Source organism: Enoplosus armatus, chromosome 22 (genome assembly GCF_043641665.1).
Source record: "Enoplosus armatus isolate fEnoArm2 chromosome 22, fEnoArm2.hap1, whole genome shotgun sequence".
Taxonomy (NCBI): Eukaryota; Metazoa; Chordata; class Actinopteri; order Centrarchiformes; family Enoplosidae; genus Enoplosus; species Enoplosus armatus.
Window position 1 is genome coordinate 8,820,842 of NC_092201.1, and position 20,322 is coordinate 8,841,163.

A 20,322-nucleotide genomic window follows, 5' to 3' on the forward strand; every position below is an offset into this window, starting at 1 on the left:
TGTGTGTGTGTGTGTGTGTGTGTGTGTGTGTGTGTGTGTGTGTGTGTGTGTGTGTGTGTGTGTGTGTGTGTGTGTGTGAAAGACAGCGGCGAGAGATAAAAGGAGGAGGAGAGAAGAATACAGAGGAGGAGGAGGAGGAGAGCAGTGGAGCGCAGAGACAGAGAGGAGGACTTGTATAAGATACATACTGAATGCCTGAAATGCGACCTTGGAAATCTATATCTGTGTATTTGTGTCTTTGTCTGTGTGTGCTGGCATTTTCTTCTTCTGTACTGCGTGTTTTTTTAAAGGATCAGGCTGGCATTGTCGTCTAGTCAACAAATCCCATGAAAAGCCTAAAGTTTAATGGTACATGTCTCAGTACTTTCTGACTTCCCTGCCCCGTCTGTGGCCCTCACCCTCAAGCCCATCGGCTCCTACTGCAGAAATACATCACAATTACATAAAAAAACAAATTAAAGATGTAGTTTTTAGCAATCGTTACTTAAACAGGAGTGAACTGTGCATATTGGACAATTTTCTTCACACTATTGCTGTACATTTGATGCACTCGTGAGTATTTACGATGTATATTAGCCTGATAATGAGTCATCCAGCCTTACATTTTGTTCTTGTTAGCTAATTACTTTTCCAGGAAGGGGCGGGAAGTGATGTACCTGTCATTTTCAGTTGCCATGGAAGCTGTGGGACCGGTTGTTAGGGGGAGTTTTGTGGCATTTTTTCTCATAGATCATCAGAAATATGTCGATGTAACAGTTGCTATTTCTGTAAGTCGGCTTATAACAACTTGTACAGCTGCACTGATCTCAAACACACAGCCATTTGTCTGTAGTTATTTGTGTAGCTAGGTAGCTATGTAGGAAGATGACGTCCTTATTCCTAAACTCTGATTGGTCAGTTGTCTCTCTAACAGCCGTAAATGGGCACAACAACAGACCAATCACTGAACAAATGGTTGTGAAGAAATGTGTCACACAGGGCAACAGTGTGGCTCACTGATGAGTTTTTACATAGTTTTTGGACAACAATGGAGCTCTATGGCACAGAGGAATGATATATCAGACTGGCTACACAGGCAGTGCTTGTTAGTAAGATTCATTTATTCTTGGTTTTGGTCTTTTTTGTGTACAATTTGTTGACAATAAAAAATAAAAAAAATATATATATATAGAATATCACCTGGCCAATCCTTTTAACCAGAAAGTTTCTGTTTTACTGTTTGTGTTGTTGATAACACTGAGGACATTGTGGGTTGTACTAGGACATCTGTGTATGTGAGTGTGTTCATGCACAATCTGTGTATGCAAGGGCAGTGCAGGTCATAGAGCGCTGTGTGTGTGTGTGTGTGTGTGTCAATAACAGTATCTGGAGGCCACAGGATTACGTGACCTTGCATGCCACATGTGCTGTCTTCCACTCACTCACACACACACACACACATGCTCACACACAAAGCCGCATGAAATCCTCTGACTCCTAAGGGTCTTTATGAGGCTCTTGCATTGGTCATGGAGAGCTCGGCGATGAGGAGGAGGAGGAAGAAGGAGGAAGACGAGAGGAGATGTTGTCCTGGCTAGAAAAAGACAAGAATAGAGGAGTGAATGCAGAAGAGAGCTTGAAGAAGAAGAGATGGAGAGGAAGGCAGAGAAAAGTGAACAGCGAAAAGAGGCAAATGTGGAGAGAGCATCCTTATCTCTTACACAATACATTTATATGCTGCTCATTTTCTTTGCCAAATGTGCTGTGGAGGAACTGGAATTGGTGGAAGTGTATCAAATTGCTGCCTGAATCACGTTCCAGGATGTGTGACGTCCTTATTTTACAAAAAGGTCAGAGTGGAGGATTTGGCGTACAAAGAACAGGACACCAGAGACTGGGGTTGTTGGGTTTAGGCTACTGAAACAGCTGGTTACGGTTAGGTAAATATTGTAGCTTTGGTTAAATATTAAAAAATTCAAAATGTCCCATTATGTGCTGTAAGTCAGCGTCAACTTTTTTCTTACTCTTTTCTTAACCTACACAAACACATAATAGGTTCAATATAGTAATTTATTTGTTGTTGAAAAATTTGAATCTGATGAAATGCATTTGCCAATGTAATGCTGGCCACTCTTAGCATGCTGTCTTAATAGTATCACTCCGCCTAACCAGACCTTAACAATCACTAACACAACAGGCAATGTGCAAAGCATTATGTCATGTGCATCATCATGTGTGTGTGGTACACAGAAAGGTGGACATCTTCCTGTCATCTTTGCCTACATCTCTGTTTCCCTTAATCATTCACCCTCCCACTCAATCAATCTTGAGTGTCTTCAGATCGTCTGAGTTTGAAGAGTTTGTGTGTGTGACTGTGTGTGCGCGAGAGCCAAAAATTGTATTTGGATGGTACAGTGTATACACTTGTACTGTGTGTGTGTGTGTGTGTGTGTGTGTGTGTGTGTGTGAGTGAGTGTTTTTGCATTTGTTTGCGTGTGTGTGATCTGCTTGAGTCTTTATATTTGTCGGCGTTTGTGTGTATTTGCATGTGTTTTAGCTTGTGTATGTGTGGGCTCACGTTGCTACCCTTGCTGTGTGTGTGTGTGTGTGTGTGTGTGTGTGTGTCACGAGCCCCAGTGAGATCCAGCGAGCATGACGGAGAATGACAGGTTGATTTATGGCGAGGCTATAAGTAGAATGACTACTGGTAGAGAGAGAGAGTGTGTGTGCAGAGAGGGATGGAAAAGAAGGGTGGGAAAGGAAGGATGGTGGAGAGAAAGAGGGAGCGACTGGAGATGATGATGAGAGAAAAGGGGATGCAGAGAAAAAGAGAGGTGAATGATAGAGCTAAAGAGGAAATATGGGACAAGAGAGGAGAACAGTGATGGGGAAAAGCAGGACAGACAGAGAAAGGGGTCAGAAACTGATTGGGATTGTGGGATTAAGTTGCCTATTTGCATATGAAGAATGACAGAAAGAAAGAGAGAAAATATGACCAATCAGCAAGCTGCTGGCATGAAAGGATGGATAGAGGCAAAAGAGATACAGGCGGAGAGAGTTTGGTCCTTGTTTGCGAAGGAGCCTCTGTGAGTTGGTTTAATGACAAATGTAGTGCTGCATTCTGAGTCTCAATAGGAAAATAACATTATCTCCACAATTACATTTACATTTTTAGACATTTAGCTGATGTTGTTATGCAGAACGGCATACACAGAGTGCAAATGAGCTTCAATTCCCAGATCAGTAACAACGCAGAGCGAACAACATCCCCGAGAACGTTTCTGATGATTTACTGTGAGCGTCATGAGCAGAAAGGTGTTGTTAGATGATTATAGGTGCTATATCATTATATATACTGTCTTTTTCTGTGTGTGTTTTATCAAGCAATTTGTAGCAGCAGCTGTCTTGTAAGTATGAAATGTGAAGGTACATTTTTTATCAAATATTTAAAGGCCTTACACTGTCTCATTATTATTAATCTGACATTTCTATCTAGCTTTAAAAACGATTTATACTTCTTGATCTCAGTGGGTCAGTGTGCGTTATCCAACCTGACTTCATGACTCTGCTACTAACCAGGGTCGAATATAGTTGTAACACTGGTTGGTTTTGGTATGAAAAGGTAAACACATGCTTTTATGATCTAGTCCTTGATTAACATGCCATACTTACCATTTTACAATAGATTTGACAGCAGGCAGCAGAGAGATGAGGGGGAAAGAGAGAGAGATGGGAAATGACATGTAACAAAGACTCGAACCGGGGATGTCGCAGTTCATGGCCACCATATGAGTTTAAAGTAGATATTGTATTCTACTCCTGTCAATGTTAGGGATACAGTGTTGTACTTCAACATGGATTTAGAGAGCATTAAAGGGGCATTCCACCAATTTCCAACATCAAGATCAGTTCACTCATCATGGTCGAGTACAAATTAGCCTGTGAAGACACTTGTTTCACTTTCTGAGGTCTGAAAAAGTTGACATCCCCTGAGGATGTCATCAGAGTTATCTTGGCCTGGGCTGGGAGAGAATACATTTATAACAAATAGCCTGTGTGAACAATTGGGGGTGTTGAGCTTGAAGGACGTGGGCATTTTCCAGTAATGGAAGGTCTAAAGAGACACGTTTGAGCTGCATGATGGGAAATGTAGGATCCAGTGTGTTTGGAGCTTGACCGAAACTAGGTTCTTTAAGTCAGGATGTTTCTTATCTCTACTGATCCGGTTTTGTCAATTTGTTTTTCTAATGTCTCTGACACGTCCCCTAAAAGTGCAGCAGTACACACTGACCTTTGGAAAACCAACCTGTGACTTGTGCGTGTGTGTATATGTTTTGTATAAAAGGGTCTACTGTGAACACAGCATTATGCCAAAAGACAAGGAACATTATCTCAATTAGGACATAATTGACCAGACAGTGAACCAATGATAAAGGAATTGGATGGCTTAGATTTGATTTGTGAATTTACAACCGTGCTTTATTTTGAAATGTCAGAGATAAGAGAATGCATTTTTTCCAAGAGACATGTATTCAATAACAGTGGAGCTTTTAATTTGAAATACGAGACGTTCAGTTTTTAATTCAGTCTGAGCTGTGCATCTGAAAATGAACTGTTGTCATGAGATTTGTCCGGTTTAAAGGGAAACAAGAACAGTCTGAAACACACACACACACACACACCTGCCAGAACAATTGCTCCCATGACAACCTGGCAACCAAGAGGGCTTTGAAGCACAGGTCAGTAGTTTTGTCTGTGTGTTTCCAAACATCAGTGCAACCGGCTATTTCTAATTTCCTTCTCTTCTTTTCGTTGCTTTGCTCTTTTCATCTGTTTTTCTTTTCCTTACTGTTTTGCATAGGGAACTGTTCTCATCTCTCTGCCCCGAGGTACAAAAAAAAGAGTGAGAGAATGTCGAAGAAATCAAGAAAAGCAATAACGAGTGTTTTCAAGAGAGAGAGAGAGAGAGAGAGAGAGAGAGAGAGAGAGAGAGAGAGGGGGAGAGAGAGAGAGAGAGAGAGAGGGAGGGAGGGGGAGGAAGGAGTATGAGAAATATGAGCGAGAGAGGTCGATAGAGATAGAGAGAGAGAGTCTTTGATCTCTCTCCTGGTGGGAGCTGGTCTTGGCATGCAGCCAGAAAACCCCACGGCGCACACACACCAAACAGACGCACACACATATTTAGGTCTAGCTGGCCTGCTCCGGGGCTTTGTTGATTATTTCTGCTGGGAGGATCAAAGACGTCAAACCCCCTCCTCTATCCTCCATCCATCCATCCCTCACCTATCTGTGGGTTCACCAGTCCATCAGTCCATTCCTCTATCAGATAGACAGATAGATAGATAGATAGATTGATTAACCTGTTGTATTCAATGCAACCAAATTCAAATATAACTCTACTTCACTGTCCTCAGTTTTATTAAAGGACAACATGACTTTGGTGGATGCAAAGTTTGTGTTGTCAGGATGGCCGAGCGGTCTAAGGCGCCAGACTCAAGGATTGACTCCTTCCTGAGCACAATGGGATTTCTGGTCTCCAATTGGAGGCGTGGGTTCAAATCCCACTCCTGACACAAGTTTTACCTGCAGGTTTGATAATACTGTACGTGTAAAACTCCTTGAATATCTACAACCTGTAGGGCTTAATTAACGCAAGTAACTATATGACATGAAATAAGCTGCACAGGTAACATCTGTTGTTCATTGATTAGCACTGTGTCGTCAATTAAACAAATGCAGCGTTTCCTTCTATTGGAAGCAAAATGCAAAATTATTGGAGGTGGCAGGCAATCACTTTTATTAAAAGGCCCACAGCGTTTCATAAGATGATTTTCCACTCTGCCTTCCCTTGTTTTTTTTAAAGGAGAAGCTTTTTAAAATACTAGTATTCAAATTCATAGAAGCATGTTTGGTGGATATAGATGCACCGTGGCAGCAGTTTTCAACAGTTGATGGTAAAACAACATATGATAACAACATTGAACAGTTGTGTTGCTACTATACTGCAAAGAAATGGATGAGCGGGAGCTTTTGAATGAGCTGATGATGCCCCCATTTAGGACTCAAGTCACTAACGAAAGTTTGTTGTCCGAGATAATGTATGTACAGCCCGGCTAGCTCAGTCGGTAGAGCATGAGACTCTTAATCTCAGGGTCGTGGGTTCGAGCCCCACGTTGGGCGATGGCATTTTAGGGTAGATTAGAATGGTGAGGAAGTTTGAGACTCTCAAGTGGTCTACAAGTAATTACACAGCTACATCCTAAACTGACCACTAATGCATGCGCAGATTAATGACTGCCCCACATGACTCTCAGTGTCTAAAAGCTATGCAACTGTGCATTTCTGCCAAAGAGAGGAGTATTATACAGTGAAAAAACATCATCTTCTACTAATGACATAGTTTACTTTGTTATCAAACTGTGTGGGAGATGGTTAATGTTTAGAGACAATCTAAAGCCAGCATAGCCTCTAGTGGTCTTGAGCAAATAACTGAAAAACTTCAGAATGAGTCTGAAAAAGAGGGCATTATTGAAATAACTGCCAAATGTAATCTTGAAATAGGGTAGAAATCACAAATAAGGACAATGGGCTCTGCTAATGTATAATTTAACTAAGCTAAGTACAGTATTGAGAAAATGTATTTTGTAGAGTGATATTTATAGAACGCCACCATGGTTTACATGAACAGATAATCACACGGGCAAAGGTTGAGCGTAAGGCCAAAGGGAAGAAATGTTATTCAGTAAAAGTATCTTGTGCTTATAACATTGGTTACTGTAATTTGTTATCAGGTGCTGTTTCATTATCAGTGTTTTGGTATTTATTTCAAATTGAGGGCAAATTAATGGATTATATGAGAGGGTCATTTTAGGTTTTGGCCTGGATTTATTCTGTGTGTTGTCTGTGAAATCCTGTTTAGTGTGTGTGTGTGTGTGTGTCTGTGTGTGTGTGTGTGTGTGTGCTCTGGATGGGCCACAGAGTGACGTCAACAGCTGCCATCAGCAAGGTCGGGGCCCTGTGTGTGTGTTTGTGTGTGTTTGCATGAGAGACAGTCTGGAGACACAGTAACATCTTCAGCTGTTGCTTGAGTTGTAAAAGAGTCATTATCACTCACTCAGTACATTCTGTCTGTCTTTTTCTTTCAAGTCAAAATCCTTCTCCCCTAAACTACCACATTTTACACCCTTTTTCTTTTCATTTTGTTCCCCTTATTCTTGAAATAATCTGCGTTCCTGAAGATTTCCTCTTCTCTTCTCTCTGCGTCTGCAGCAGTAATCACGCCAGTCAGTGGCAGGCTGAATCAGCTGCTTATGAATTCTCTGTCTCTGTCTTTGAGCCGTGGAGCCTGAAGGTCTAACCTCCCGTTGAACTCCCATAGCTTTGTGAGTGTGTGTGTGTGTCTCAGGGCTGTGAACCCTCACCTCTGACCCTCAGTGCATACCTGTCTGAATTTACAACTCAACTCCCACATAATCCTATACTGAGCATTATCTATCTATCTATTTATCTATGCTTTTCTTTTTTTTCGCTCTCTTCTCTCTCTCTCTCTTCTCTCTCAGAGGCCACAGTGCCTAAGGCCGGATGTAAGGGTCATTAAAGGAGCTCTGTGTCTGTTTGTGTGTGTGTGTGTGTGTGTGTGTGTGTGTGTGTGTGTGTGTGTGTGTGTGTGTGTGCACTTCAAACTGAAAACGAGGGCATTGGCCATTCCCCCCCTTGTCTAAAAAGGAAATACCAAATTACTGAGGGCCTCTCTCTCTCTCTCTCTCTCTCTCTCTCTCTCTCTCTCTCATCAATGTTTCACATGATCTTTTTGGCAGTTTTGCCAAAGAAGGCAAAAGCTAATTCTCCTGTTCTTACATCGGAAAATCAAAGAGTTACATATATCATTTCTTAAAGTCTCTATTCTCCTATTTAAACATTAAAGTCATAAGATACATATAACCATGCAGTACCATTTTTTGGATGAACACATGTTGGCATATGGTTCAAATGATTAAAGCCTGTATGCAAATATATGTAAACATACAATATATGTGAATAATATATATTGTGTGGATTATCTCATAAGTCACAGATCATTTCATACATTTGCATTTATGGCGACCTCAGCCATAATAAAGAGAAAATTGAAAAATGTTTAAACAGCTTCGATGCTTGTAGTCATAGAGTTTCTCTGGAACTCTACTGGAGGGATGCACATTATTCTCCCTAAAGATATTCTCTCAATTAATGTTTTAATGATCGTGGTGGTTGAACATGTCGGACTAAAATCTCCCGTAGATGTTCAGTTGGGTTGAGATCTGGTGACTGAAGTTTATCCACCTGGCTGCCATGTTGTTCAAACATCTGATGATGACACGTTGCTTTATATCTGATGGGTTCCTTCCATATGGTTTTCTATCCCTTTGTGATTGGGTCACCTTGCTGGCTACCTAAAATAGAAACGTTGTACTGTAGTTAAGAATGTTATCGTTTTTGTTCCCACAAGAGTCATGATGAAAGATTTACAGAAATCCTACAAGGTCCTGAGCTGGCAAATTCCCAGAATGTCTTACATGGAACATTTACTCTGTCGCTGGCTGCTGCTCCCGTATGATGCCTGCACACAAAAAACATAAGAAAGCATTTACAGAATATGGGGTATGTGGGAAAGGGAGCTAGAGACCAAACTCATGTGAAATTTATGATCCGTTCTTCCTTGTTCTTGTTTTTTAGATTGTCTAGGTTGTAATAATTAGACAAAAACAGGTCTTATACAAATTATACTGTATGTACTATTGTAAGTGCAATTTAGCATACTAATATCAGTATTAATAATTCTGTCAACACATAAATTGAATTATAAAGATGTTCAGGTCTTGTTTGTAGCACTAACTGACAAAGATGAACAGCAGAGATGCATGTTTGATGCATCAAACAACACTAAATTTAGATTGAGATAATAAATGAAAGGAGGAAAAAAGGAAAATTCTTAAAAAAGAGAAGAAAGACTGAAGAGAGGCAAGAGAGGCTGATAGAAAGAAGCCAGAAAGAGACAGCAAGCAAGCAGAGAAGAAGAAAAGCTGTGTGTGTGTGTGTGTGTGTGCTGGAGGTGTGCCAGGGAGCCTGCCAGCCAGCAAGGCTGAGCTGGAGGGCCCCTGCTGGGGGTGGAGGGTTCAGGCGAGCCCCCTGCCTCTGCTGGCCCACTGGAGCATGCTGGGAAAAAGAGGGGAAGGAGGGAGGGAGAGGGGGAAGGGAGATATGGAGAGAGAGAGAGAGAGAGAGAGAGAAGAGAAGGAAGAGAAGGAAGAGAAGAAGAGATGGAGGGAAAGTGGTGGAGACAGACAGCCGGGGGCGACAGAGGTGGAGGAGGAGGTGATGTTGATGTAGAAAGAGAGGTGGAGAAGGTAAACCCAGAGCTGGAATGTGAGAGGAATGCAGGGAATTAAGGAGTTTTCCTCTGGCTGGAAAGAGAAAAGGAGAGAAAGAGAGAGGTGGAGGAAGAGGAGGAGGAGGAGTTGGGAGGATCCTGTAGACCTAAGGCGCTGCAAAACACTCCTCTAATGTACCCCCCCCCCCCCCTCACTCCTTCACTTTAACTCCTCCTTTGTAGACACTCAACAGATCCAGATGTGTTAAGTGACTTTTTCACCAGGATCTGTTACAGATATCAATACGACTGTTTGTTTTCCTCTTCTTCTCTTGAGTTATTCATCCACACAAATGCAAACTCCAATGACGAGATGTGGCCTAATTCTTCATCTGGACATCATTTAAAAGCATCATGAACGTCTTTTTATGGTGCTTGTATTTACCTTTAAAGCATATAGCCAGAGTGACTCATGATAAATTTACTTTAATCAAGCAGCGCTGATCACAAGCCGGAAAGGGCCAGTGCATTACGTAAAGTTTGACCAGTGCAAAAATGAGCACAAGATGTATATATATACACATATATATACATATATGTGTATATATATATGTATATATATGTATGTATATATATATATATATACACACACAGAAAGGCAGACGGTCTGTCTCTGCTTACTTTTTAATAAAATGTATACATGGTATCAAACTAACTCTGTTACTATACTAAGTTAAGCTATAGTGTGATCAGGGTTAGCAGAGACAGACTGTCTGCCTTTCTGTGTGTGTGTGTGTGTGTGTGTGTGTGTGTGTGTGTGTGTGTGTGTGTGTGTGCATGTTGTGATCTTCTATTCCATGCTTTGTTCACTTAAAAGACCAACTCTTTAAATATGAATAGCCTCGTCACAGAGAGACAGGAGTGTGTGAGTTTTCTGTATGGGTGGTCGATACTAAGGTATGTAAAGAGAGAGAGTGAGTGAGTGAGTGAGTGAGTGAGTGAGTGTGTGTGTGTGTGTGTGTTGGTGCTCCACATTGCCTTCCTGTGATACCTCTTCAGCGACCTCTCTCACCTTCTTCAGATTTCTGCACAACCTCAGATCTCTACATGTGCGACACGTCAACATTTACAATCTCGTCTCTACCCGCTCACGTTTCCATGTTTGCTCTCTCGCTCTTGTTTTGACTCACACTCGAGTTACTTGATTGACACCACAGTTTATGAGAAACCATGAGAAATGGTCATTTATATATAATGTGGGGGTTCCCAACCTGGGATCAGGGCATTAAAAGTGGTCACAAGATTAATTTAAGACAGATGTTTTTTCTTTATTCTTTTAGTATGTCTTGTGAAATATTGTATAGTTTTACCTCTTCAAGCCTCTAAAAATGATTCAAATGAAACAATGTGGGAAGGGAAATATCATATTAAGGGGTCACTGATATATAGTAATGTGGAATAATAGTTCACTGGACACAAATCCACATTGAAGGATGTGATTATGATGATGATCACTGACTGAACTATAGTTTATCCACCTTTTTATTTCCCACCACAGTATACAAATGTAATGTATTCAAAGACATACTACAGTTAATTGAGTTTATATTAAAATTATACTACTAAAGCATAAACTAGTTGGTTATGTGTACTGAAACATACAGTATGCAACTGATGATCTTAGACTATAGTACAACACAATCCAGTAAGCATAACGTAGGGGTTGTAGTCTTTAAGGTTATTGGAGCCTGTGAATATTTCTTTTTCCCTCTCTTTGTACCTCTTTATGTTCCTCTTTTCTTTCTCTCTTGTTCATTTCTGTTCATGTATTGGCATGACTGTGGAGCAGTATAGCCAAAGCTTCTAAACACAGCAGGAAATCCCTGTTTCTTGCTCTACCTCGCTCTCTGGGGGATTCGTGAGACATTCTCTTATTTGTCCCTTTTTTTTATCTGCGTATGTAGCTGCTTGTGTGTTATATGTGGGTTTTCACATGTGTGTTGCCTGTGTAGCAAAGGCAAAACAAAGGGCCTGTGTCCCCCCACCTTCACATCTCCAATCACTGCCTCAATCATCCTGACAACAATCCTTTTAGGAGGAGAAAGGAAGAGGGTGCCGGGATGGAGGGAAGAGGTTGAGGAAAAGGCAGGTGAAAGAGGAGGAGTGGAGGGAGGTGCAGCTGAAATGAGCATCTGAGGAAGAGAAGAAGGAAGACGATATAAACAGCAGGATGAAGGGAAGTAGAGATAGTAATGAGATAAGAAAAGGGGGGAGGTGGCGGAGAGGTGAAGGGGAGGTGAGAAGTGTCAAGTCTCACATTTACACATGTAAGGGAGGAGAGGAGGTGGGTGAGGGAGGGGAGGTCACAGAGGTAGATCCGCACTGTATGTGGTGACAGGACAGCGTTACCACAAAATCAATAGGCCTGTCTGCACTGTGGCCATGTGTGTGTGTGTGTGTGTGTGTGTGTGTGGCCAGTGAGCTTTAATTGAAGTCCTGTGTCAGCGCCATAGTAACACAGACCACGGGATGTTCAGATGATGTATTAACATTAACTTTCACCTCTCTGACACAGAGCTCCCTGTTCTGTGTCCTCGTATTCTCTTTGTTTTTTATCCTTTTTTAGCTCATGATATGGAGGAGGAAGGAAATAATAGGTAATGTATTTAACATACAGTATATTGTATTTAACAGTGGCTCCCAGTGTGACTCAGCACATCCGACCTGTATTTTCTGATTAACAGATAATCACATACCAACAAGATACTTGTGTTGGTGGGACGGACAGCTGGTTCACCCTCCTCTTTAATTCCTGTTATCCTGCATACTAACATCCCATGTTGTTCAAGACCATTCTGCCCATTAGTTGATACTGTTAAACAATCTGACAAGCACTTCATCTGAAGCATATTGAAGCCTTTAGCATTTTCTCATCACCAGATCATCTATTGGCCGAGCACAAAGAACCAAAAGTCCCTTTTGTGTGTGACCACCACATCTGAGGGACTGTGAGGATTAGGCAAATTAGACTAATGATGGATTTGTTAGTGACAACTTTGTTTGAGACACAATGTGATGTTCTTTGTAATTTACTGTTGTGTGAGTCAAGATGCTTGTCTCCAAATTGGCTTTTGTCTGTTTTCTGGCAAATCTTCTGAACAGAACTAAATAGCATATAAAGTTTCATTTTGCTCACTTGCTTGCTCTCTTGTTAGTCCACTCTTTTAACTTTTTAGGCTAGTCTGGTAATCAGCTACAAAATGTTGTTCACATGTCAATATTTTCCCATCCTTAGTCTTAATATTGATACTACCAACAACCAGTGCTTGCTTTTACTCTGAATGATTACTGGAACAGTCATGTGTTTGACCAGTTGGCAAATTCCAGTCCTACAAACTCCACCCAAATAGTTTGTGGACTGTTTCAGCAGGAACTTCTTTTATGGTGCAGGAAGTACAAAACAGGAACCAAAACTAGAACTAGGTCCCAGCTATCAAAATGAAGGTAAAGTTTCTGAGTTCCCTAAAAAGGTTACTTAGGTCCTGGAAAAAGTTTCTGGGGTGGAAATGGGCCATAGGTTGTTTTGTTGCCTTGGTGTTGGTTCCTTAGATCTGCTCTACCTGCCGTTACCTGTTCTTATTGACCCACCTTCTGACTCTTGCCTTCCTTGCCCCTCTGAATCTGACAACTGTAAACTTGCCCTTTGACGAAGTAAAGTCAGTTTTGATACCCCTGCCCTCCTTCCCAACTCTGGTTTTGGATCTGTATTCAGTTGTTAAGACTCGCTTGTTGCAGCCTCTCTCCTCTCTCCTTGCCTTTTCCTCGCTTGTCGATCTTGCATTTTCAGCAGTTATGGAATGAAATATTGATAGATTTCCTTCAGGGAGACACTTCCCTATTGATGTAACCATACACCAAGGACACAAAACATGAGGACATCGAGAACAAAGAAAGAGCTAAAGGACTTTTGCTGCTTGTAGATGAAGTCTAGAGAAGCTTGTGGTCACCTGTGTGTGTGTGTGTGTGTGTGTGTGTGTGTGTGTGTGTGTGTGTGTGTGTGTGTGAGGTTGATCAAACTGGTCTATTTGTCAGAGAAGCCCTGGAGAGGCAAAGAAAGACAAAGAGAGAAAGGGGAGGGCAGAGGGAAAGAGTTTTGATTTAACGTTCATTCACAGCATACGCTGTTCATATAACATTCATGCCATAGTGAAGAAAACTGGAACATAAATTGGAATAAGAAAGAAAGAGAAGAAGAAAAACAGGTATTCGCTTCAAAGTGTCTCTTTCTGTTCTGACCTCCTTCCATCTTTTCTCTTTCTTCCCAATCACTCTCTTCAAATTTTCCTCCTAGTTTCCCCTTCCTTCACTCCTCTTCGGCTTCTTCCCTCCCTCATCAAACTCCCTGCCATCCATCTCTTAGACTCTGTTTCACTCTGACTCCCCCTCTTTTCTCCCTTCTTGTCACACACACACACACACACACACACACACACACACACACACACACACACTAAGGCATGCTGACACTTAAACTAAGTGCACTCACACACACCCCATTCCCTTACTCCCTCCTCTTACCACCCACACAGAAACGAGGACACATACAGGCCACAAAACACACACACACACACTTTTACACACACACAGACAGGATCACCCCCACACACCGAGTACTTTCAGCACTTTCTTCTTTACCATACTCAGCAAGATCAGATGTCAACTCAACTGACACAACACACACAGAGGCTGTATTTTTCTTTTCACCACGCTCTGTTTCCTCCTCCCTCTTATAGAATATATGCATTTTTAAAAACCCCTCCGTCACACACACACACACACACAGAGCGGGTAATGCTGCGTGGCGGGTTAACCTCTACACATACGAGAGGAAAAAAAGATGAAGAGACACAGATATTTAGGGGAGTCAGAGAGAGGAGATGGGCCAAAGAAGGAAGGATTGAGTGTGAGAAAGAGGGTTTGGAGAGGTATAAAAGGAAAAAGTTAGACAGGGATGAGTAAGGAGAACATGAACAGACATTTCACTATTCCAAATACATGATAGCCTTACATTTAGCTACACATGTAAGCAAAGAGTGTCTATTAGAGCATGCATGCGAGACACAAATGGCTCTGTATTCAACACACACACACAGAATGAAACATGAATAAATGATTTTCATGCGCTGACAAAACTTCCACGAGCCAAGACGCTCTCACACACATGCACTCAATGTGTGTCCGCATGCTGGCGGAAAACACAGTACACACACACACATGCACATAAAATTAAATGACATGCATATTTTCATGCAGGCAGCACGCAATGACACGGACATGGACACGCATGCAGAAACACACGCCTCTCCTGTCCTGACTGACATGAGAGATGTTTTCAAGATTACACGCACACACACGCTTGTCACATTCACATACACAACAACTGCACTACATAAACAGAGTGTATGACACAGTCAGCCTTTACATGTCTGCATACAGACTAATGCTAATGCTAATCCCAATTGTTTTTACCTTTTAAACACATAATTGAATGCACAATCAGACATGAACAAAAAACATGTGTAACTAACTTTTCTCACACAAGTTTACAGGTTTGACACTTTTTCATGGATTGTCAGATTTAAAGAATATTTCCAGTTTATTTTTGTATCACACATATTAAAAACAAGCCCCGAGAGAAAAACTACCCAGCGGAAACCTCCATCACAGTTTACAGATTGACTTCCCAGTTCAGACTTTGAACCATCGCACTTGCCGTAGTTGTGTAGCACACATTTTTCCTTTCCAAGAAACCACCATGTCTATTTTATTTACCTCCAAATAAAGTGGTTTAGATAATCTGGCTGAACTATCTGATCATCTGACGGCTCTTGTTTCTTGTAGTGTTTTTGTACCCAGAGCAGCATTTACTTTGGTGAGTGAAATGTTATCACCAACACATGTAACCACATGTAAAAATGGAACCTAAGCGGTAATAAACCAAGATATCCTATAAAAGACAAGGTCCTCCTTCTTAGCATTGCTGTGCTTCACATGTATTATTGCTCCTCCATTCATATTTAGGCTCTCATGCTGTGCTGAGCAGTAGCAGCCCAAGTGCCTTGCTCAAGGGCACGGTGACAGTAGCTGGCGAGGGAATGGAGAGTGGTTTCATTCGTTGGTTCGGCAGCCTTCCAGTGAAAACAGCACACCTTTAGGCAACTACTGCCCCTGATATATATTTAAGTGCAGGCTGCCTTCAGCGACACACACACACACACACCAAGGGCAGCACGGCCACACACCATGTGTACGAGCCAGATTTGGCTCCGTCCTCATGTCTGCCATACGGTTGATTCTTCCCCGCTGTGCACACCCTGCAGGCCAAACACACAGCACTCTGTGCGAGTGTGTGTGTGTGTGTGTGTGTGTGTTTGTATGAAAGTAGGAGAGAGCGAGAGAGAGAGAGAGAGAGAGAGAGAGAGAGAGAGCCAACGGACCAGTAGAGCGGGAGGAGACAGAAACATACAGTATTTTACCAAGAAGCCATGTTTCAAAACAATGACATTCACACTCTTCAACTGTTAATATGGATAAATTCACTAGCTGTAGACTACTGGACATGGATATGTTATAGAGTGGATGCGTTATATACTTTGGGTACAACAAATTCATTTTCTTTCCTGGCATGTTCCTTTATTCTGATCTTGGGAAATGTTTAGGAGAGTAAATATTGCAGCAGAAAATCAGCCCTCAAAGACAATTTTAGGTTAAAATTCCTTCTTAATAAACGTGAGAGGTTTTAACAAGTCTCCATGTCCATGTCATCTCCGTTTCTACTCTTGAATGGGCGTACCAGTACCGTACAATTTCCCCCCGGGGATCAATAAAGTATTTCTGATTCTGATTCTGATTCTGATGTAGTGGGTTGTAATGACACTGGAGACATGAAATTTAAAAACACATCTTTTCCTCTGCATCTTGGTCTTCCAGCCACACATTTCCTAAATAATGACTTTAGTCTGCTCAGACTTTGTCCCGTGCTGTGTAGCAGCAAGGTGAAGAAACCAGCTGTCTCAGTGCCCACTCATTTTGAATGCCAGAATAGCCAATCACACAACACAGGTGCTGTTATTAACCTGTATTTATGTCGTCTGGCGACTTTGCCAGCGCAGTGATTTGATCGATGGACTCTGCACAGGATTGCAGGACTTTTTGTTCGCCTTGGTTAACTGGTCGCATTTATCAACAGCAGTCAAATCACAATTTTATACTTGACATTGTTAAATATGTCAATGAGAACAACTATATTGTGAGTCTACAGGTGGAGAACAGGATGGGACAGTTTTGCTGTTTCAGTGTAGATGGACAACTGTTCAAAAACAACTTGAAATTCACATCATTATCACATGCAAACAGCATTTTCAGACCTAAACTCAAATCATACTTGCATAGCTGAATCCACACAGTTTTCAAGTGAAAGAGGAGGAAAAAGAGATGTGGCTGTCTGCATACAGAGAACTCTTAGAAAACGACTCCAAAATGCTGGTGAATCTATTTCACATGGATTTACCTGCCTCAGTGTGGACATGGCCTGTGTGAAGACCGTGACAGGTTAAGAGCCAGTATGAACTATTATAAACCGCTATACATTATTTATTTCATTCACACATCTTGGATGATAGCCTCATACGCCAGAAAAATAACATACAACAAACATACAGTATATGCAGATTCCTGTGCAGACAAAAGACAGAAAGACATGAGAGAAAGATAGAGAAAGCAAAATCACAAGATACACAAATGTAGGAGAGAAGGAGAAGAAAGAAAAAAGTAAGAGTGAGGGTGGATAGACAGCAGTCTCTGTGAACCTGCATAGACAAGCTCAGTCAGGCTGCTTTGGTGAGAGAGAGGGAGAGAAAGCAAGGATGTTTTGACAGCTCTGAGCCATCACAGCAGCAGAAGGCAGGCTATGTGTGTGTGTGTGTGTGTGTGTGTGTGTGTGGTTGCAGGTGTTTGTGTGGCTGTGCACATACTGTATTTGTGTGCGCGCGCGCGTGTGTGTGTGTGTGTGTGTGTACACAAAAGAGTAAAGGCAGAGACAGACAGTGACGTTTCTTCTGATTCAGTGACAAAGGGGGAAAAGGGAAGTCTAGCACAGAGCCCGGATGAAGGACGAGTAAGAAAAGATATGAGACTGTATCTGTGTGTGGTGTATATAAATGTGGGTATACATATTGATATGTGTCGGGGCGCCTGCCACCAGGTCCCATTATGCACCATTCTGGTCACGACAAGTCAAACCTCCTTATTAGAGGGCTCAGCAGACAGTATAGTCACCTTTTCCACGCTATGTCCCCTCCCTCTTATCATTGTAAAGCATATATATACTCTTCATCAGCCTCGCCCTGCTTCACCTTCACAGTCACACCGGGAGCTGCCCTGAACAAACACAGTCTTCTGCAGCTGCCACTGAGCAGCTCAGGAGCAGTTGGAGGTGAGGGGTCTTGCTCAAGGGCACCTTCACTTGACTGTTTTTTTCCTCTCCTTTTATGTGAAGGAGGGGAGACTCATTCACTTCACCTGCACTTTCCCATCCAGTCTGGGGATTTGCACCATTGACTCTCCAGTCACAAACCTGCTACCTTTGGCTGATGCCTTTAGGCTACTCTAACTGCCTATAATTGACAGCTAATGTTTATCTGTCTCACGCTGAAAACGTTTTGAGACCCAAAAGCTTTAGAACATCATGCAGCACAAAAACGCTTTGTGAAAATGCTGAATGATGAAATTTAACCTGTAATACCTGATTTTTTTATGTCTTGGTGGAAACAACAACACTGATATATTATCCCCTAATAGGTTGATATGGCTAACTTGTGAGCAAACTTTTGCCTATTTACACTTTAAATTTAGGGTCAGCTTCATCCAAGATAAACTGATTTACACTGTTACATATGGCAGCAAACAATTTGCTCAATTTCCAGAGAAGCAGCCTACGAGATTTATCAGGTTTGTACAAGACACTGAGTTCTCTACTGACAGTCTGTCTTATACATTGTCATTGTTTCGCCCGCCTGTTTGCCAGACAGCCAATGCACATGAGCAAATAGGCAGTGAGTGTTTTCTGTTTGACATGTGTTTGTGTGTGTGTGTGTGTGTGTGTGTGTGTGTGTGTGTCAGAGGAGAGGAGATGGTTGTCATTTTAAGAGGCAAAATGATAGGAAGATTGTGCGTGCGGGGAGTGTGTGCATGCTTGTATGTGTGTTAACAATGTACCCTCATGTCCCCTGTGTCAAAGCCCGGCTAAATCAAGTCAACCATGCTGCTTTTGTGTATAAGTGTGTGTGTGTGTGTGTGTGTGTGTGTGTGTGTGTGTGTGTGTGTGTGTGTGTGTGTGTGTGTGTCAGAGTGTATGTGCCAGGCCAGATCAATATGAACTAATCAATAGGAGAAGACAGCTAGAAGGACCTTGGGGACGACAGATACACACCTGGTGCACACACACACACACACACACACACACACACACACATGCAGCCTCTCTTTGTATTCCATCCTCAGTTTCTCTCTTTATCTTCTTTTACTCCACCTCCCATGTCTCTTTCTCCATGCCTCTCTCTATTTCTCTTTTTGTCTGTTTTTAAAATCTCTTTCTCACACAAACACACTAATTATCTCACTCTTTTCTCTTTCACCCTGTTAAGGCTGTAATCATATATGTCACTGCTTAATTTTCTTGCTGTCTCTCCTTCCTTTTCTTTGCATTCAAAATCAGGTTTATTGTGTTGGTTATAATTGTAAAGGCTCACGCTTCTCTTCTTTGTTAAATCAGAGACAAAAAATCAGGTCTGACTTTCCAACCACGACTCACACGGCTCAATATTAGAGACACACTGCGTTCAAGTAGCAAACAAACCCAGTACTGCGGGTTTTTCAAAGTCCGATCACATCTGTCGAAGCAGCATTGGAAAGATGAGGTCTGCTCCACTCCACGGTGAGGAGTGTTCAGCTGCTGGCACACATCAGCACATGTGCTGCATTTAATCTATTCTCCACAATCAGAGGAAATTAAAACACATGTAGGGAAGCAAAGAAAGGCCGTAATGATTTGAATTTTATTTTGAAAACCATCTGTCTGAGTCTACATGGTTCGAGTTTCCCTCTGAAATTTCCAGGAGGTCAAATCAAGTTTTGGAACTTTCTAAATATTTTTAGAGGTTGCTCTTTCTTCTTTTCTTCATAAAATAATTCAGATTCAGAAAATTCAAGTATCTTCTCTTTCTTGGATCATGTGACTGACAGGGCGTCACTTGATAGGTTTTCTTTATCTTGAATTTTGGTGTCTAAATGTCACCAATCTATTTTTGACTTGAACGTTTGGATCCAAAAGTGACTGCATATGGCATTTCTGAATAATCTGAAAAAACATTTATTTGAGTAGCTTGAATATATATTTTTTGAAAACTAGATTTCTATCTTCAAACTACATGAATTCCACACACCTATAAGACAATCAAAAAATTGACCATATGTAAGTGTAAATCATGCTCTTGCCAAATCCTGAATTGGCAGCCTGGTTATCAGCAGGCACACCACAGCTCTGGTGGACGGCACTTTCAGTTCAATTCACTCAACATGCAAATTGAAACTGTGATTCATTTACTGAGCGATAAGAACGCTACTCTGTCTCAATAATGCCTTCATAGATTGAATATTAAATAACATTTTGATGGGGATTTTCTTGTGGTTTGAATGTCCACTTCCTGGGTTAATTGGATTGAACGGGAAGTGGCCGACTCCAGGCTCTCAAATTCAGTGCGGAGAAGTTTCTATAACTCCCCTTGTGCTTGAATCACTTCATGCTTCCTTTTATTCATCAGTATATATCAGTTTATTTATATATTTATAAATAAGAACATGTGAAACAATGCAGTTTTCAAATTACTTCATGCTTCATCCTCCCCTTGTATCATAATTTGCTTATCATGATCAGG

At 41.6% G+C, this 20,322-nt stretch overlaps 2 non-coding genes across 2 annotated transcripts; both read left to right on the forward strand.

Moving 5' to 3' along the window:
• The first annotated feature begins 5,439 nt into the window (after positions 1-5,439).
• Positions 5,440-5,552, forward strand: trnal-caa (transfer RNA leucine (anticodon CAA)). The gene is made up of 2 exons: positions 5,440-5,477; positions 5,507-5,552. It is a non-coding gene; the product is annotated as a tRNA-Leu (tRNA).
• A 534-nt stretch (positions 5,553-6,086) lies between these two features.
• trnak-cuu (transfer RNA lysine (anticodon CUU)) lies at positions 6,087-6,159 on the forward strand. Its single transcript has one exon. It is a non-coding gene; the product is annotated as a tRNA-Lys (tRNA).
• The last annotated feature ends 14,163 nt before the right edge of the window (positions 6,160-20,322 follow it).